The 5,588-nt window shown below is 42.8% G+C and overlaps 1 long non-coding RNA gene across 2 annotated transcripts; it reads left to right on the forward strand.

The window, feature by feature from the left end:
• Positions 1 to 218: 218 nt before the first annotated feature.
• LOC117129906 lies at positions 219 to 2,095 on the forward strand. Of its 2 annotated transcripts, XR_004453426.1 has the most exons (3): positions 219 to 852; positions 1,168 to 1,223; positions 1,784 to 2,095. It is a non-coding gene; the product is annotated as an uncharacterized LOC117129906 (long non-coding RNA). The 2 variants fall into 2 exon arrangements; XR_004453425.1 differs by lacking the exon at positions 219 to 852 and having other exon boundaries at positions 859 to 1,223.
• The last annotated feature ends 3,493 nt before the right edge of the window (positions 2,096 to 5,588 follow it).

Genomic DNA, 5,588 nt, shown 5'->3' on the forward strand with positions numbered 1-5,588 from the left:
AATCAGGTGATCCCAGTTTTCCTGTTTGGGAATATGACAGCTTCCTTGTCATTCTAATCAAACCAGGATGAATTGCTATGTAAGAAGCTTGATTTTGATACATAAAGTAATGGAGAATCACTATGAAGTTGAATAAATCTCATAGGAGTTAGGATGAAGAAGCTATCCCACTTTCAAATCAGGTGATCCCAGTTTTCCTGTTTGGGAATATAACTGTAACGACCCGATCCCGGTTTTGGAGTTTGTTAGCCAGCTAAGTCATATGCATTTACCTGTAAGACAATTATTTGCCTATAAATACCTACCTCTACATTGATTTCTCCTTTTGCAACAAGAAAATAAAACTCAGAAGTTAGAGAGAAGAAGAAATGAGAGAGAGAGAGAGAGAGAGAGTGAGAGAAAGAAAGATAAAAACCAATGCATGTTGCCACCAGAGATCGCCGGAACCACCACACGCCAGCACATCGCCAAGCTCGTCATCACCATCAACCGCAGCTTAGAATCGCCGGAAACCGCCGCCTCTTAAGCTTTGTTTTCGTCCGTTCAGTAAATCAGCTATATCTCCATAACCGTTGAGAATCTCTCGCATGCAAGACCATCATCGTGTTCCTCTCGTCGAGACGAAGCCGTAGACACCGACCACGCCGCAATCGGAGTTCAGACGAAGCCGTACGCGCCTCCAAAAGTTACGCCGACTGCGCGCGTTTCTTCCACGCGCCGCCGCCGGATATCGCCTCCGCCGTCTTCCGCCACCGTCCTCCGCCGCATCTCCGCCGCTGCCAGAAGTCGCCTCCGCCGCAGCTCCGCCGCCGCCGGGAATCGCCTCCGCCGTCGCCGCCAACAAACTTTCCGGTAAGACGCCGCCGCCCTCCGCCGTCGCGGCCGGTGACCGACACCGGTGACTCGCCGGTGACTCGGTCAACTCGGCCGAGTCAGCTCAGCGAGTCAAGTCGGTTGACTCGGTAAACCGGTTGGTTGACTGGTTTGACCGGTTTAAATTAATTTCGTTCGGTTAAAGTAAACCGGCCGGTTATGTCAAATCGATTTCTGGTCAAGAGTTGACCGGATTGACCTTTGACCAGCGAGTTGACTTTTTCGCAAACCTTGACCAGTCCCGTTTTTAACCGTTCGAAAGGCGTCTGACTCAGAATTTCGATCTGATTTCAGATATGGAGTCTATTTGAGCAGCTGGAGTTCATAAACACTATTTTTCTATTGCTAAGGTGAGGGTCTATTCCCGAACTCCTCTTACACGGCTTAGGACCTCGAATAAGTATAATTTATTTCTAATGTGTTCCGTCTGCTTGAAATCGAGTCTGTCATTGCTTGTTTAGTTATTAGGTTCTTTGCATAAACCGGAACTAGGGGGCTAGATGATTCAATATTGATTGCTTCACTTAATGTAAATTCTTAGCTAGGATTGTTTTAGTGTGGAGACGGATACAGAGACGGACTTCTGTATGCCGGATTGTATGAGGTTATGGCCAACTATAGTCGACCGGTTGAGCTGTAGCCTGGAAGTGTCGATAAATCGTCCACGGGCGGTGTCCGAGCACTATCTCGAGTTGTGTTGTTTGGCCTGTTAGTGGGCGGCGAGTGTGCACCTCGCTAGGACCATTGTTTGTTGCTTGGGTACTTTAGGTACCGTGTTTGACATGCATTAGAATTAATTTATATTTATTCGGAGTGCTATGTCCGGGTCCATGGACTTCGGGGTAGCATCCCCCATACCTCACTGGGCGATTCACCTATCGCTCACCCCTCACTCTTCCCTTTTTTTCAGGTGAGACAAATAAGTATGTGATATTTGGACGGACTTGGTGCTACTGGACTTTTCTTTCGGATTTTATTTGGGCTTGGGTGAGCGTTATTGGGTTTATGGGCTTTTATATTATGGGATATTGTTGGTGGCCCGTCGTCCTTAGTGAGAAGGAGACGGATGTCACATTGTTGTATGATGACGCGTCGGTGGTGACACGCTGTCCTCCAGATAGGAGGTGACGGGTGTCGCAATTTTGGTATCAGAGCGGGGTTCCATCCCGGTTCCGTCCGGGATGGCGGTCAGGGGATTCGGTTTTCATCGGTTTTCAACGTTCTTTTTGTTTTTTTTAAAAAAATATTTATTAATATATTTCGAAATTCTTTTAGCACCATTCTGTCCATTAATTACTAACTCAAATGTCTCTTTCTATGACGATGAGTAAAATCATCGTCATTCGTCCTTCGACTAACAGGGTTCTCGCCAGATGTTCAGCAGTTGGGCGATGTTTAAGTTCTTCAGTTTTCTCAAGAGTTATCAGTTTCTTCGGTCATGATTTCGAGGTTATCCAGGAGTGGATATGTGACGTTTCTGCCACCAGCCCACTTCAAGCAATCGTTCCACGAGTTTTGTTACTGGAGATTATGTGATGTGAGGTATGAGCCATTGGTTGGCATGTGTACGAGTATATTATCTATTTTGGAGGTATATTTGTCTTGTGAACTCGTGGAGATCGCTTTTGAATTGGGATGTGCCGGTTCGGATAGCTGACATATGACATTGGGAGCTATTTATATTCATGGTGTCGCACCAGTTATGCTTGGTGGAGTCGAGTTATCTGGAGCCCCTCAGAGAGATGGAGCAGAGTTTTATGATGTTATTGTTTTTTTGGGATGGATTGGTTGTCACGACATCGAGTAGTGTTGGATTGCCTGAAGGCACGAGTTTATATTGCTGGAGCAGATGAAATTTTTATTGCATGCATGCTACATACTGAGGAGTTATGGAATATAAGAACAAAGAAATTTTCGGCAACCATTTCGATGGTTAAGGATGATGGACAGCATGAGCTGCAGGATCTTCCGGTTATTGCAGAGTATGAGGATATATTTGTGACCTTTGGAACGGTCACTACAAGACACATGAGACGCTCTTGCGAATTGTTTGGAGCAAACATCAATGGTTTCACGAGTTTCTTATCATCTATCACGAGCAGGGATGACCGAGTTGAGAAAGCAATTGGAGGAACTCTTTGATAAGGGATTTATCAGATTGCTTACATCACCATGGAGAGCATCATTGTTGTTGTAAAGAAGAAAGGTGGGAGTTTCAGATTTTTGTATCGACTACATAGACTTGAACATGGTAACCATCGTATTGATGAGTAGTTATATGAGATTAATGGAGGTTCATCGTTCTCGAAGTTTGTCTTGGCATCAGGATACCATCAGTTTGCTATAGCTGAGGAGTATGTACGGAATGCAGATTTCTGTTATGGATATTATGAGTTCGTAGTGATACCATTTGGGTCGACAAAGGCACCGTTGCATTCATGAAGATATGAATGACGTTTTCGTGAACATTTGGATAGGTGTGCGATTGTATTCATCAACGACATCCTGGTTATTTTGGAGTAGAAAGGAGATTTATAAGCATTTCGCGGATTGCGTTGGATAAGCTTGGAGAGCATCAGTTGTTCGCTACGTTGAGGAATTGTAGCTTCTGGCAGAGGAATGTTGAATTTTTGGGTAACATGGTTTTGGAAGCAAAATTTTGATTGATCCAAAGAAGATTAATACCGTTCCGGGAAGGTCGAAACTTAAGAACACTACAGAGATCTACCGTTCTTTTTGGGTTAACAGTGTACTACTAGAAGTTCATCAAGGGTTTCACCGTTATAGTAATGTTGAAGATACAGTCTACATGTAAAGACGTTAAGTGTGGTTGGATAGATTTTTGTTTGAGGAGTTCACTGAATAGAAGCACAACTAATGAAGACACTAATTTTGGTTCTGCAGAGGCTGAGGCTTACTCTGATGTGTCAGATACTGGCTTGGATTTAAATTGAGGTAAGAAGATTAAGTCATTCATATGCATCACGCCAGAGAGGTTGTAGTGGTAATTACGTTATAGTTTTGGAGATCGTAATTTGAGGAAGTCCAGATTCTATGGGATCATTAGAGTCTGACATTTATCTACACATTAAAAATTACAATTTGGCAGTGCAGTCGGAATGATTTGTAGCAGGCTGCAATTTGGATATCGCATGCCATCTGGTAAGGACAACCAGGTGACAAATGTCTTGGGTAGGCATATGAGCGACGTATTTGGAACAAAGGAAGGTCAGGAGTTTACTGGGACAGTTGCTAGTCTCAAATTGTGTGTCGTATTGTCAAGGGAAAGACATATTGCCTTGAGGATTGGAGCATGCAGTTTTGCTATGGAAGATACACCATGCGCAGGTTAGCGTTATGGTTTTCGTTGAATAGATCGAGATTGAGAATATTGGGAGATCATACAGCTTTGAGCAGGACGTACCTATATCGAAACCGAGTTTGTGTGTTGGACGATAAGCTGTTAAGAAAAGGGATCTTACAGCAAACACATCACTTATGTTACTCTACCCATCGGAAATAATAAGGAGTTCAAAGATATTAAGCGTTACTATCATTGACCTATTATGAAAAGATTGTAGCCACATTGCGTCGCAAGGATATGTAAGTCAGCTGGTTTTCCATGAGGATTATATACGGTTCAGGTTATTGTTGAGCATGCTTTTGACAAAGTGGAATGAGACATGTGGATTATGAATATCGTTACTGGATTTTAAATCACCGTATGTGGAAAGGATGCCATATGGGTAGTCATGGATAGACTTACCGAGTGAATCCATCTCCTAAATAATTTAGAAGGCAGAGAGAGCTGATCAGTTGGTGCAGATTTTCATCAACATGATTTTGAGGTTGCATGAAGCTCTTGTCAACATTGTATCGGATTGGGATTCAAAGTTCACCTCTACATTTTGGATTCATTCAGAAGGCGTTTGGGACAAGCGTTCACAAGAATACAACTTATTATCAACATACAAATGGTCAGAGGACTACTCAGAACTAAAGGATATATTCAGGGATTGCGTCTTCCAATGGGATGGAAGTTCAGAAAGCATCGACCTCTAATAGAGTTTACCTATATCGACAATTATCATTCAAGCATTGAGATGGACAGTACGAGGTGTTATGGTAGGTTATCGATATTTGTGGACCAAAGTGGGGGAGCGACATGAGTTAAAATTACTAATGGTTCAAGAGACGGTAGAGCAAATAGAATGCTCAAAATTGGCTTTGGGAAGCACATAACGTCAGATAATTTATGCAGCTAAGCGCCATAAGATTTGGAGTTACATATAGGTTATTTAGTATACCTGAAAATAAGGACATTTCAGGAGGGATCTAAGACTCAGAAGCTAAAGGAACCAAGGTACATGGGATGTGTATCTTCGAAGGAGCGGATTAGAGCAGTTGCTTGCAGCTGTTTTTTAGCAGTGTATCAGATTTTTACAACGTGGTTCATGTGTCAGCATTGAGAAAAGTTGAAAGAAGACCAGAATTATTTGGTGATCCCAGTTTCCTGTTTGGGAATATGACAGCTTCCTTGTCATTCTAATCAAACCAGGATGAATCGCGATGTAAGAAGCTTTATTTTGATACATAAAGTAATGGAGAATCACTAGGAAGTTGAATAAATCTCATAGGAGTTAGGATGAAGAAGCTATCCCAGTTTCAAATCAGGTGATCCCAGTTTTCCTGTTTGGGAATATGACAGCTTCCTT

The sequence above is a fragment of the Brassica rapa genome, unplaced genomic scaffold (assembly GCF_000309985.2).
Source record: "Brassica rapa cultivar Chiifu-401-42 unplaced genomic scaffold, CAAS_Brap_v3.01 Scaffold0240, whole genome shotgun sequence".
NCBI lineage: Eukaryota > Viridiplantae > Streptophyta > Magnoliopsida > Brassicales > Brassicaceae > Brassica > Brassica rapa.